Here is a 15,637-nt window from a genome sequence, read left to right on the forward strand (position 1 = left end):
GTTCATGTCCTGGTGCTGATTGGAGGCCAGGAGAATGGAAGAGGAGAGGAAGCTGCTAGGAAAGAATCTGCTTTTCCTTCTCTGCTGACAGCAAGGTTTGGGATTTCATCTCCAAACAGGTAGCACGGTTCATCCTGGCTGGGCTGGCCATTCAGTTCTTGGAGCATGGGCTGTCTGTGCATCACCAGGGAACAATGTGCTGATTTCCTCTGGCAAGACAGTGAGGTGAATTGTCTTTCTAAACTGAGCCTTTCTCTGCCCTTCCATGGAGTCACTCCCGTTTATACTGATCTGGGGATCAACAATGTATGGACTCTGTGGGGCAAGTTTAAGCCTCCAGACAGCTTCTTATTCATCTTCTCAGCAGGCATAGTTTCTGTTAGTGCAGTGAGAAATTATGAGTGTGGGTTTGACTCATACAGAATAAGTGACCAGGTATAAAAATTAAAGAAAAAACAAAGGAAAAACTAAAAGGCTACAAATATTGTTGAAGTGACAAGTGTTCATTTACTGAAAACATCTTTTAATATTGCTGGAACTTTTAAAATAATCTAATTTATATGGAACATTCCTCACTAATTGAAGCTGTCTCTTTTTTATTAAGTAGAAAGGTTACAAAAAAGTATATTGACGTTTTGAGAGTGATTCTTCCCAGGAGCACATTGACTGTTATGAATAGGATTTCACATGATGCAAGCCCCTAAATGCCTACAGTGATATGAGGAAACCTGCAGATTCTTGTAATTGTAAATGCAATAGGCAAGGCTTTGGGCTATTGCATCTCCTTTCTGGAGATCATTGTTGTAAAGCTCAAAGTGTTGTTTAGCCCTTGGTGTTCTCATTTATTTCCACGGCTTTTTCTGAAAGCACAAGTTTGAAAAATTGAAGTCTTTCAAGAATAATCACTCTCTAAACACTTAATGCTGCTGTGACAGCACTGTCTATCACTCAAGATTTAACTTTGGAAATCCACATAACAGAGAGGAAAAAAACCTTTTCCAATTAGTCGAGACTGGAGGCAGATTAGTTCTCGACTGCTGCATTGAGGGATGCCAGGGTGTGTATTAATGGACCACAGGAGATCACTTCTGACCATAATTCTGACTGCAATGGGTGCCGCATAAAATGGCAACAGCAGCTCTGCCACTAAGAGATACAGGACCAGCCAGTTAATGTGAGCTACCCTTGGGTGTATCTCGTAGGTCTTAGTGATCTACAAACCTGTCAAGTGCAAAAAATGTCATTCTCACTCTGTTATATAGATGGGGAGGTTGAGGTGTGGAAAGGTTAATACCTTGCTCAAGGTCATGCCATTCTTTTGGCAGACCTCAGAATAGCACCCGTGCCTCTGTCTCTACTTTTATGGACATGTGCATGCGTTCAGGCCTCATCCATAGTCTGTTGGACAAACTTGTCCTCTTTTTTTAATCTTTGGGACCTAATTGACACACATCTTCACGATCACTGGTGTTGCAGAATTAACAGCCTTTAAAACCTTTTGTAGTGTAATTATCTTCATTAGAGCAAAGAGATGGTTTTCACCAGTCAGCAAGATTTTGATGTTTAGATCCACAGTGTAGCAAGGCTTGTAGCAGTTCTTGTATCAAGGGTTTAATGTTGCTTTGTTCAGATCTGCAGCATAGATTTCTATCACTTCAGCTAGCTGGGTACATTGTTATACTGTTATATGTCATGAGATCCTGACATTAAAGGATACAGAATAAAGAAATAACCAGATGCACACTGTCAGGAAGTTTTTTAATCCTAGCTGGTAAGAGATGATGCAGGAGGGGTGGGCTCAGTTTCAAGTCTGTGCTGTCATTCCCTTGCTCTTGGTCAGTTGTTTCTCTACCTGAGTTTTCACTCTCCACCCCCCAGCTTTTCTCCTGATCTCTTTTTTTCACTTATTCCATCAACAAGCAAAGTTTCATCAGTTCCAACTCACTCTTCCAAATTTCCATCTCCTTTCCTTTCAGTTTATAATCACCCTCTGCTTTCTTTCCCTCAGAGCCTTCTTTTGATCCTACAAACCTCATCTTCTGCCATCTGCTTGGCCTATAATCTGACTTCTTCCCTCTGCGCTCTCTGCTAGTCCTGGGACTCTTCCTCCCACCCTCTTTGTGCCTTTTTAGTTCCTCACTCTAATTTTGGTCCCTTCTATAACTTTGTATATTTTCTCCTGAAGATGACAAAAGATTCCCATTCACAGTGTATTACGTGAGACAGAGCTGAGCAACCATAATGGTGGGCATTGCTACCAGTAATACATATTAATATTTTATTTAGGCATAAAAATATTCTTTCAGAAGAATTAGATCTAAAGATTATGGGACATTAAATAACTGAAAAGTTTAATCTGATGATAAGGAAATAGAAGATGTATTGAATAAGAGGCAAATGCTGTAGGGGAAAAAACAAACAACAAAGACAAAAATAAATCACAGCATGATGCAGGCAGATTGGATGCCATTTTTGTGCAGTCCTATCCAAACCCCTCAAAAGAACTCTATTGTGGGCCCTTTCTTATTGAACAGGCATACATTATTTGTTTTCTTCCAGAAAATGCTTCTAATTTCTCTGTGACTACTGTACTGTGATTTTAGAGGGTTGTTTTTCACCTTACTGTTATGTAGTCAAAGAACATAAAGAACAAGATGTGGTCTGACCAAAAGACTGGGTTCTGAGAACTCTCTAATCCAGGTGTGATACAGACTCTTGTTGCATCCTGGGCTGATCACTCAGTGTCAAGGTCCTCAGCTTTTTCAGTGTTCTGAGGCAGAGACAGCAGTGCTGATCACACTGCTGCAGGAGGGTGTTGCACCAGGACTCATCTGCGTTAAGTGGGATGACACTCTAGCTTTGGCTTCTCCTGCTGATTTTGATAGGAAAGGTAGTTAGTTATATTTTGCACCTCTGCTGGCTTCCAAGAAACTATTGCACTGCTGAGCAAAGATGAGCCTGCAGTCGCTGTACCTACTGTGTTGCTTTTTTTAGGACTACTACATTAGAGCCATGGTGGCCAGACGAAAAATAGGGCAGAGCTGAACCATTCCAGGGAAAAGAAGCATCACAGAGAATATAACAGCTAAGCAAAGCAGAGATTCTAGCTTTTGTATGTATCTAAAACTTGTGTTTTAACTACTGGGCCAGATTCCCAGGCACTCTGAAACCCCTTTTTCTTAGGAATGCAAGAATGAGGATTGAATCAAATTATTTCTGTCAGTAGGAGAGTATAATCCACCAGGGCAGGGATACTCTGGGTTTGTTTGTTGGGGGTTTTTTGACTGCAGTCATAAGCAGTTTTATACTCAGGAAAGATGTGGGCAATACACTTTGGATAGTTCACTGAATGGGTATAAATAACATAAACTGCACATGTTCTGCTTATATAAAAATAGAGAGACCAATTCAGCTGCACAAGGACCTGGTCTGTGCGCTTTCCTTACTTCTCTGTAGAAAATATCAGTAAGGATAGCAGAAAATTTAGATATGAGTTCTGATTACTGCAGACTGGACAACAATATATGTCATACAAACCCATTGAAACAGTGCAGTTTTCATTAAATTGTTTGCAGATGGATCTGATGAGAGTTAACAGAAACATTTTACTCATCTCTGAGAAGGGGAACCCCTGAACAGAAACATGCAGGTATTTTTACTCATCTCTGAGAAGGGGAACCCCTCTTATTTAAATAACTCATTTTACATATTTAGCAGAACTTATACTGGCCTTTAGTACTGCAGTCTCTTATACTGCTGTCCAGCATTTGCCTACTTCTTTTTGCTTCAAGTTACTACTTGAGATTTAATTGAAGCAGTCAGTCTGTGGGCAGAGCATTGGGGCAGGCATTGAAGCATATTCAGGTTGGTTCTCACTAGAAAAAGGAACAGTCTCCTTCACAGTGCCAGGAGTGCACACAGAAGTAGCAGACTAACACTGTTTCAATGCCAAGTAGAATAAAAGAAGAGCACATTTGCTAAGAAAATAAACTCTAATAAATACTGAAGGAATAAAAGTATAGTCTAAGGTTAGATCAGAACATTAATAGTTGGGCAGTGTGGATCCTATTAACAACATTTTATAGCATATATTATGTATGTCATAATTTCACCTGATTATAAATACTGGCTTCTTTTACATAAGAAAACTGCTATCCAAAACTACTCTGTCCAAGCCATCATTAAAACAGTCTCAGTTAGAGCTAGTGACTGGAGAGAATTAGGTTTAGACATGACTATTCCTGCTTTGGGGTGAGGGAATATGCCAGATGATCTCCAAAGTTCTCTTCCAGTTTTACTTTTCAAGACTCAGTAATGTCAGTGACTTTACAATGGGAGCTTCCTTGAGTTTTTACAGCAATGAAGATTGCATAATATTATTTACATTTCTTAGGTGTATATCAAGAAGCTAAATCAAGTAATATGATGAAGTCTAGCTATACAAATAATGTTAGAGCTCTGATTTTCAGCAGCTTGAGTTAAAAATGACAAATCCCTATTTCTTCAGGTTTGCCTTCTGGGTTATGAAACTAACCAGTTCACATGACTGCATAGGAACCCTGAAGACAATGAAATTCTATTTTTCCCGGAGTCTCTAGATACCTCAATAAATGCAAGAAAAATTACCACTACTGTTGGTGTGTAAAGCAAACCTCTTGAGATCCATGCCAGTGAAGTGGTAAAGAGATGTAAGTTTTTGTATCTAACATCTACCAAAATGACTGTGAGGGTTTTGCCTCATCAAACTTCCCTTCACAATTTATCAAGTGGTCAGAACACAGTGATCTCTGCATGCCTGTGGAAGTGTTCTGAGCACCCACCTGACAGGTTTAAGGCAGATTTTCTCATGCCAGTATTCCCCTGTGAAGGCAGTAAAACCAAAGAGGTTTGAATCCCAAAACCAAAGTATATTTATCCATCACTGTGGCTGTTTTTTCCCTGCCAAGAGAGGTGGCCCAGAAGAGTGACATGAGAGTGACCCTCCAGCTAAGATCTTTCTCATGTCATTCCTCCATGCGCACATTTGTTTTCTTCAGACTTTCAAATCCCAGGATGCAAGCACTAAAGGTCTCCCTGCTTCCTGCCAAGCCTTGTCCATATCCAGCTCCCAGAGGGCTGCCTCCATGCAGGCCATGTTCCTGTAGGAAGTCATTGACAGGCCAATAAAATAATTGCCAAAGAACAGATAATTTTCCAACAGTTTAAGAGAGAGTGAGCAGTAATGACACCTGTTAATTACTGTTTGAGTAGAGTTTTGTCAGGGAAGTGGGGAAGAAGGAAACTGATTGGTCTGAGCTAATTTGCAGAGGCCAACTGCTGTCTGTGAGCCGTGCACAGTTCACAGAGCTCTGGAGTGAGATGTCCTCATGTCCCTGGAGAGAACCCCAGTGTAAGTTTTGTACCTTAACCTCAGCCTGCCAAGCCACATCCAGAGAGACAATGCTTTGTGTCTTTGATTTTTTTCAGGATGAGCATCCCCACCCAGCTTTAAGCTAATCTCTTCACTCATCTCCAGCATTGCTGCTCACACAGCTGCAGCAGAGCAGAGTGTAGCCTCCTCTTGTCAGCCATTCATAAATGTAGAATTGTGCAAGTACAGTTAATCGATAAAAACCCTGTAACTGAGAATATGCAGAAAGATGCCATAGCCCCATTGGAGGGAATCTGTGGAAGTTTTTTTGGTGCAAGAAAGATCACTGTATGAGAGGCAGAAACTGAGTAAAGTTGTCTTAAGGAGGATGGTGATATTCACTAAACAAATAAGCTACAAACATGCATGGTGGATGAAGGTGTCACCAGCTTTTCATTGTTGTTCAGTAACACCGGTTGGGATCAGGATGCCCTGAACTCAGCTCTGCAGGCTGTCCTTGCCCTGATGAGTTTACAAGCTGAGAAATCAGTTTCATGCTGACTATGTTTAAAAAATGTGGACCTAATAAATTACCAAGTTCAAATAATTTGCATGCCAGTGGGGTAAGGGAGCTCCCAAGTTGCTGGATGCTGATACCAAATTCTTCCTTCCTGCAGTATCACTAATGGGAGTAAGCCCAGTCTCTTTGTGTTATCTACAACAGAGTATTTCCATTTCTTGAGTGACACCAGAATTTTTTATATCATCAGGCCTTTTAACAAGACTTCTTCTAGTTCTTTCTCATGGCTCTTAACTGTGTTAATAAGCACATTGTGTGAAATGTGGCATATTTTTAGGCACACAGTAGATGAGGAGCACCAGACCAGCCAGTGTGAGCGTAAGGTTTTGTTGCTTGCAACTTTTCCTGTTAGAAGCTATCTAATGTGAAACCAGCTTAAAAAAATCAAAACCAACATTTACCAACCATGTAAGAATCACACATTTAGTTTAGTTTCAGTATTTGATAAAATTATGAGGACTGACTAATCAATAGGACCACGGCTTCAAACCAGGGTGGCAGCATTCACTGAATACAAACATTCCTGACTTCCACTTCTGTGAGATGAGAGCTGAGCCCTGTGGAGCCTATTAAAAAAGACAGTTTGATGGAATAGGCTGAAATAGCAAGATTTATAAATAAAACAGAATCAAGACAACTGTACATAAAACAGCCCAGACCAAACTAACCTAATTGCTCCCTATGGTGAGGTCAGTTAGAGAGCTGATAAAATGAATGTGGATGACATTTCTATCTGTTTAGACATTTGAAAGCTGCTGATAAAAAAAATCCCCTTTCAAAAGGTTGGACTCTTTGGCTGCTCAAGCTGCTTGTGTGTTGAGCAGAGATGAGCAATGAGGAGGTTGTTCTTGTGGCCACCAGGTTCTTACAGGGGTAGGTCACTTGGCAAGATCCTCAGCACAGTTTCCCAGCTCCCAGTGACTAAGAGCAAGGCTGCATGCAAAGGAACAGTGGGTTTTCTGATACTTATATAAAAAATACTGCTCCTTTCAAAGAACCTGCTAGGTAATTCCTTCAAAAAACATGACATATGTGAGGGGAATGGGCTAGAAAATTATTGATGGGGGGTAAAATGGGAAAAGGTGAAATGGAATCCTTAAAAACCCTGAGATCACACAGATGGCAGTGTTTAGAGTGTTCCAGCTCTCTCTTGGGATTCTTGTTGGCAGGAACTAGAACAGCTCCAGAAAAGATGAAAACATATTTATATAAATGTTCAGCCATGATGTTGTGAATCCTAATCTTAGCCTTGTGTGCAACCTTTCATACTCACTTTGGTTCAATGATTGAGAAAACTTGGACATTGAGAGCAAAAGGGGTAATTTTCCCTGGCTAAGAGGGCGTGTGCAAACACCCATGTGCCACTTGATTCTGTGGCACCAGCTTTTCTCTTGCTGGTGACTTCTGCTGGCATATTTTATCTTGCAGCTGGGGGCAGAGAGTAGGAATGTGCATACAACTCAGACATGCAGGGGGTAGTTTAGTCTCCATAACCTTTAATTTGGAGTAAGAGCATGCATGCACAGCATTGAAGAAGAATGTCTGCTTTCTAACCCACTCCATTCTTATACAAGTCACAAACCTGGGTAAGATTTAGGAACAGGTTAGTGTCTCTGATATATCAGTGTCTCTGTAGAGCTGCCAGATGAGACTGGGATGTAGCAGACCTCTAGTTCATTTCCAGATGGCTAAAATATCCTCTCAGATGGAATTGACTTTCATAGCAAAATTAACCTGGTCTGGTTTCAGAACAGTATATCTTAAAGGCGTACAGGTTTTCTACAGCCTTTGAATCATCCAGTCCCCCCAAAAGGGAACTTTAATACCAGTTCAGCATCTGCTGTATAATATTTATATTCAGAGCTTCCTGTATGAAGCTCTGGATGGATGTGATTGCTGAATGTGTTGGGAAAAGGACAGTTTACTGCCTGGGTTTTATTTCCAGCTATTTTGTATTTCTATGCAAGGAGCTTATATGCCATGTTGTAAATGGCTGGTTTTCTTGTATGATGTCTCTTTTTTTTTCTCATTCTCTTAATGGGCTTCTTGCTGAAACTGACGTTTCAACAGCATTCCCATTATTAGTTATGATGCCAGTAAATGGAGGTCTCAGTAGTGGGTGAAATTTAAATTAGGTTTGAAGAGCATTCAAATAATTCAGCGCTTTACTTTCATTTGGTAGTTCAGCTTGCACAGTGTATGATTTAGTTATTCACATTTTAGTTACTGTGTTGATGTTGTTTAGCAAAGACCCTGTTTTGCCTGGGACCTGACTACAGCTCTCAGGCAGCCTAATGTTGTTTACTGTAGCTAGCACGAAACTAATGTTTTGTTCTCTGAGATCCTGTTTGATGTTATAAGCCAAGTCACCCTAGCTAGTGCAGGAATCATTTCCATTTTGCTTTATACTGCTCACATGAAAAACAGCTAGCAATGGAAAAGGATCTATTTCTGAGCATAAATGATAGGTGTACTTTGCTCTGTTGGGAGTTTGTAGTAGTAGATTATCTCAGACAGGGCTTTACTTTTCATTGCAAAGAGTTAACCTAAACTGCAGTGATTGATTTGAAACAGGATACAGAAGACTAAGCAATCCAAATCTGTGTTGTGAAAGAAATCTGCAAAGTTTACACCTTTCCCCTAGACATCTTCACTCATTCTATGAAAAATTCTGACTGGGAAGAAGTTTTCATAACTGAGACTTGTATGAATCTTGGTAAATATGTCCTAGTAAATATTAGTCAGCATTGTCTAGAGGCACCAATATTCTTAGCTTGTATTTCCAGATACTGACCATAACTCTGCATTTATTTCATCAGCTGTTAAATGAAGACATAAATTCCCATTATCCCAGGCCAGCTTGGGACAAGTTCCACTCAGATACTGGCTTCATCAGATCCAGTCAGCTCCCATCAGTTCCACATCTGCCTTACATGTATGCCAGGGGTCTCATCCAAGACCCTGCACAGCCAAGGCAGCCAACACAGTCTGGTGTCAGCTGGAAGCTGCAGCAGGCTCTGCTCCTCTGACTGGTGACCTGAGTGAAGGAGCAGGGAAGGTTCTTGTAAGGAGATGCCACCACAGCACCGTGTAGTGTCATCACGTCACCTGGTGCTGGCACGATGACATTAATTCAGGATGTGGCTGAGCAATGCCTGTTTATCACATGGAGCAGTATCTCAGGACAATGTCTACTATCTCCATGTGTAGACTGCATCCTTCTGTCAGGTTTGAGACTCACCTGGATATAGATGTTAGATGATACACTCTGATGTACACATGGGAGGCACAGAATTAAAATAATTGAGCCCAAATGATTGCTCACCTTGGCATTCAATCCCATATATTTTCTTCTCCTATCTGAACAGAAGCTTGAAACAGAAAAATTAAATACCATGGGCCAAATTACTCTTTTATGAGTATGTAAATCAGAATGAATTCCAGTGAATTCAGCAATAGGTAAATCATCTGTCTGCAAGAGCAAAATCCCACTCCAGAAACATTGCAAAGATAGGTTTTAACCTTTACATTAACACAAAGGATATCCCAAGCTATTAATAGGATGCATTTCATTTTTGCCCAATAGCCTAATTAAGAGCTAACTCATACTTGAGGAGAAAAGGAAGCAATTTGATTTACAGTACCTCATGTGATTAAATCACCAGGGAAGAGAGAAAAGGATTTGAGATAGAAGGGGGGAGTTTTAAAGCAAATAATTTGTGAAGAGTGGAATCTCTTTCTTCTTACAACCCTTTTGCCCCTGTGTTCAATAGCTTAAAGAGGATTCACTGACTTTTATTTATTTGCCTAAACTACTGATTTTTCATCTTGCAGGGTGGTTTCAAAATCCAATGTGAACTTTTTAAGGCACCTAATGATCCATTCTATTATCCCCCAGGACAACGCTAGTTCCAGTGATTTCATGGGGAACTGATTCGGAAAATACCCTTTTTCTCTCTTGCAGTCTCCCAGGCTCTTGAATCATGTTGATATCTGGATTCCCTTTTCTTTGCAACACTATGGTGATAGCCACAGTCAGCAAACAGACCTGGGGTGAGGGTTGATTGGGGGAACAGATTCACACTGCATGTAGCCCAAACAAGGTACCTGTGGAACAGCTCAATTTCTGTGCCAAAGATGAAACCTCATTGTCAGGTAGTTCCAAAAGCAGTTCAGATGCACAGGATTCCTGCCCTTCTATCTAAGCATATAATACTGCCATTTTTTGAAAAAAGCCCTCCTTATTGATTTTCATTTTGTGATAAACATACTTACAAACTTTGATAGACTTGAGAAACTGTAAGCCAATACCAACAGAAAGTATCATGGGGTGTATAAAATGGAGTGTTCCCAGATATTGTGGTTGAACTAATAAAGAGGCAACTCAGGATATAATAAAGCCTTTCAAACTTTGGCCATCAACTTTGGCCAGAAGCTTCACATATGTGAACTTCCATTTGTGAATCACACATGTAATGACAGTAATGTTTTTCATCTGTGCATCTCAGTGCTTTGGAGGTGTCTAAATATTTTACTGACTGGAAAATTGTGGCACTATGTAACCAAGGGATTTGCCTAAGGAAAGACAGATAATTTCTGATATAATTAGGGCTAGAAATAAAGTCTCCTGATACTCCTAGCTAAACCATTAGACCTATTATCTCTCATAGCCTAGTATAAAGAAAATAATCACAGCCGAACTGCTACACCCATTCTTCCTAAAAGAGCACTTCCAGAGCTTAATCTTATTCTTCACCTATCTAGAGTGTCTCTTCCAGTTCCTTCTCTAAAGGATCAAGGATGGAATGGAAATTGAGATCCTTTATCTTTTTCAAATCCCGTGTTTTCCCCCTCCATTGCAGTACAAACCAAAGGGAGCTCAGGCTGGTTTGAAGGCAAAAATATGCCAATCACACTGAAAACTCCACTCTGCTTCCCTGAACCCCAAGCAGGAATGATCTGGCACATGACACAGGAAAATGGTCTGGATTCTGCAAAAAAGATTGCTACCAGTACAGAAACCCCTACAGCTTTCACTAAACTATGAATCTGGCCAGAGACTTTTTGGCAAAGAAAGAAAATAATTAGCTGTCTAAAAGAAAGTAGTAAATATATTCTCACCTGAATGCTTATTTTTTGTTTCAAATTTTTCCATGTCCATGACCTTTCCTTATATTGCCAGCATCATTCCTTAATTTTGCCTGTGTCCAGCACGCAGGCTCTCCTGTCAGCATCTCTCTCAGATGCATAGACCACGTTATGGCTGGTTGTGGGCAGCAGGAGCACTGGAGAGGGAAGATGTGATTGGGCTGGGCTTGTTTTTCAGTGAATATCACTTGGGTGCTCTGCTTTAAGTGGTGGGGTGACACCCAGTAAAAGGTGGAATGTATTTAGGGGGCAAAAAAAGTAGCTGAGGTGGTTAAATGCAGAATACATTCACCACTGTGTGTTGATAATCTGTGTTTGGGTTTTTCTTTTCTCTTTTATGACCCCCTTGCCCAGGACATAGGGGGAGGGCCTGATCCACCACTGTTCTCACTGCCCTTTTTGCTATACTTGACACTTCTGTCCTGCCAAGCACTTGCTACATTAAGCCTATGGGCATGCATGAATCATGAGCTACCTTGGCCGTAATTCCAGGAGCTGTGGCAGATGCCTGTCTTCTGGAAAAATGTCACAGCCACCCACAGCCCATGGAAGAATTAACCTTGGGAGATGCATAGAATTGCCTTAGAGACATGTGCAGTGCATCTCCTCCAGCTGTAACAATGTCCAGCATCTTCAGAGAACACATCTTCTGGGAAGCACCCCTTTGTGGGCTCCCTGCTTAGCCCACATTTCAAGGTGTGCTGCAGAGATGACCTGACCAATTTTCAGTATTCTCCTTGGAATATTAACATGGAACATCATGGCAAGATGTTGTAGCTGCACACACTATGATTCATCATCCTTTAGCTTGGAAGTAGGGTGATCCTCGATCTCTTTTTGATTTTTCAGTGTTTGCTGCAGCTGCCTGCTTTTGCTCTAACACTAACTGGGATTAACAGGCCAGAGATATTTTCCTGTCATTTTGGAATAGCCTGATTGGTAGCACTGGGAAGATCAAAATGACACGAGAGACAGAGAATCTTGCTTTAAGGGAGTATTTTAGATGGAGGAACAGAGAGGAGGGGAGAAATGCAACATTGGGGAGGAGAGAGAAAAAAGGAGAGAGAATTTGGCTTGATAGAATCAGGTAGACTGCAGGAAAGATCATGGGGATTTGAGGAAAGACAGCACTGTCACCACATCTTTGGACTAAAGAGCTCAATAGGGCAGGTGAGAAAAGAGAAAGACAAGTAATTGGATAGAGGTGAAAAAGAGAAAGAAAAATGAGTAATTGGATGGAGGATGCAGAGGGTAAGGATACACCTGCAGAGAAAAAAAGAAAAGCATAAGAAAAAAGTATCTTAAACCACAAATGAATTCACAAAGTTTAGTTTACATCACAGTGTCAGGAGGATTATACTGTTTTGACTTCTACAGAATAAGCAGCACGATAGAATTTGGATCATTCAAACACTGGATGTTTAGGGGCCACCTGCATGTGGCCAGAAAAGGCAGCCATGGCCATGTTAGAATGTGTCACTGGTACTAAAATATGCATGGTGAGAAAGAAAGCAAGCTGGCTTGTACATGGGGAACAGCTGTGCAGAAACTGTCTTTGTAGCACTATAGAGAACCACCAAGACCTCTGTTTGGGAATGCAAAGAGTCTGCTTTGTAAACCCAGGAACAGAGGCATGTTCTGATTTAGGGCTACTGCAGTTCTGCCTTGATGCTTACCACTTCTACCTCGAGGGGAAAAAAACAAGTGCCAGAATGATTTAAAGACAGAATATCAACCCACACTGCTGCAGGCCTGCTTTCCACATTTTGTTGCTTTTATAGTTTTAGCTCTTGTTCCAAAAGAAGGACTTCTGTGTGTGTATGTCTGTGTGTGCGTTTCCTTCCAAAATTCACACGCAAATCAAGGACTGAAATTCTTAACAAAGATATTAGCAGAAATTTTTGGAATTTTGTGAAGCATACCATCTCCTACCTTCCCCCCATCAATAAAGCAGGACTTTGTAGGGAAAATTTGCATGTCTAGGTAGATTTTTTTCTGTTGCTTTTCTTTCAATCATTTTCATTCCAACCAAATGCAGAAGAGGGAAGACAGTCTGGAATATGAGGCACACCTCCTCAGAACTGCAAGACCTTTGTACAGCCCCTCCTTTGCTACTGATGTTTGATGTTCGGAAAATTGCTTAGGTGCCCCACATCTCAGCTTCCTAACTGTAACGTGGGAATTGCACTTCATGTTGTCTCGGAAGTGGTGGGAAGATAAATCTGTTAGAGATGTGAGAGCTCAGACGTTATGGTGTGGAGATGAACGTTAGGCAAATATGCAAACTGGAGGCCTCCAGATCCCACTTCATGGAGATTTTTTCAGACCCATATGTGGCAAACAAGTATCACATCCACAACCCCAAGGGAGGAGACACAAGTCCTGATTTCTGAGTGGGTCTTTAAACCGATGTAGAAGTTTAGAATGAAGGCTGTAGTGTGGCAGTAAAAGAATTTGGCTTTATGGGCAAAGAAGCACAGAGCAGCGCCAATGTCTTTATTTGAAAAACTCCCTGAGACATTGCTAAAACAGATTTTCCGTAAAATCTGTTGCATTCACAACTACAGAATGTTATGATCTTTTATAGCTACTCAAATATAATAGAGGAATCCCAGGCTCAGACCTATAAAACCTTTTATAGAAAAGCCCTCCTTCACAGATTTCCTATGTATAATTCCTGCAAATTGGCAGCTATTTCTGTATCAATTGGGCTTTTAAACATTATGCAGGAATGTTGGTGATGCTGTTCTGAGTGCATAGAGCCTATTTGATTATCAGATTATTTTTTTTCCTATAATTGAAATCTAATTAAAATATTGTTTGGGGGAAAAATTTGGAAACACATGGATGGAGTTTAAATAATTACCAGTCACAAGTTTAGTTCCAGAGCAAAGTGCTTTTTTTACAACGTGCTTCTTTATTCTGTCTCCCAGCTATGTTGCAGCGTGCTCTTTGCTGTTTTACAAGCTGTAACGTACAATGATGGTCATTACTATTCATAGATTCATAGAATTTAAGATTGTAAAGGATGATAAGATGATCTAATCCGACCTCCTGCTTAGCAAAAACCAGACATTTCATCCAGTTACCCTTGTGTTGAGCCCAGTAACTTGTGTTTGACAAAATTGGATCTTCCAGAGAGACATCTACACTTGATGTGAGAAATTCAAAAGGCAAATAATTCCTGGATAGTCTTTCCAGTATTTAATCACCCTTACAGTTAGAAATCCCTCAGTTCTGTACCTTGTTTCTAATTTGAATATTTGGGCTTTAAATTCCAGCCACTGGCACTTGTAATATATCTTTTTGCAGTAGATTAAGAAACCCTTTAAAACCCCCTGTGTTCTTGGGATAAAGGTACTTATATATCTAATCAAATCACCTTTAGGTCTTCTTCTGAATTTAATAATAAGAAAAATGTATTTACTTTGAAGAAGCATTTACAGGTCCCAATCACAGAGCAAGGCCCTGGGGAGTTGACAGTTTTTAGGGCTCAGTTTTTTGGAAACCAGGGTTCACTCCTCCTATGTCACAGATTTCTGGCATGTCCTTGGGCATGTCATTCAGTCCTTTGTTTCACAGGTACTCACCTCCAAGAAGGAACTACCATGAGTGTATATCCACCACAAATACATATTCCTCCCCTGTAAAATGCTGGGGGAACAGTATTAATCTCCATGCTGAGCACTGTAGAAGCACTTAATATGATGACAATCCTAAATCATTGTCCAACTAAATGAAAAAAAAACCCATCTCATGTTCAATATGGGTCAAGGTTGAGTATCTCCTGTACTGAACTCTGAAACAAGTGTTGATTCCTGTTGTGCAGTAACCATGTTTTAAATTAAAGCAATAGTGAGTTGTGACTACATTAGGTAACTGAGTGCAATGCTGTGTGACTTGTTACAATGCTGACCTCAGCTATTTGACCCTCACATTGTGCAGAAGTATCATTTGGATCCCCAAGATAAATGATCCAACAGCAGGTGACTTGGGCTTGAGTTAAATTGACTGACTGAATGCATGCTCACATTTTTATTTTTTGCCACACAAGGTCTATTTTCTGCACAAGTACTGGTAAAAGCCAGAAGAAAACTCTGTCCTCAGCTGTCCCAGCAGCCTCCAAAGTGATTGTGGGGCTGTACTCCATTTTACAAGCCATTCATCAGCCCTTAGGTATTGAGGCTGCGTCTTTACAGAGCTGGAAAATTCTGCAATCCTGGATTGGACTTTGCATCTCTGTACTAATGGTAAAAAGAAAAAAAATTGTTAAGTCAACAGGCAAATCCCAATTACAGTTCCAGAGTAGGCTTCCAGTCATGCCTAAGGCTGCTGTAAAGTGAATATCACCTAGAGTAATTGTGAGACTTGCCAGTTTGACATGAAGTGCATGTACTTCATAGACTGTCTAGAAAAGGTGTATTGTACAAAATGATGGTGCTGAAGGAATTGATTCCAGTCGTGGACTCAGATCAAGACTTTGACTTGGCAAAATTTAGGCAAAGTACCTGTGTGCTTCTCTAAATGTACACTTTGTGGACTCTGTAATGTCAGGCCAG

Source organism: Passer montanus, unplaced genomic scaffold (assembly GCF_014805655.1).
Source record: "Passer montanus isolate IOZ18808 unplaced genomic scaffold, ASM1480565v1 scaffold9, whole genome shotgun sequence".
NCBI classification, from domain to species: domain Eukaryota; kingdom Metazoa; phylum Chordata; class Aves; order Passeriformes; family Passeridae; genus Passer; species Passer montanus.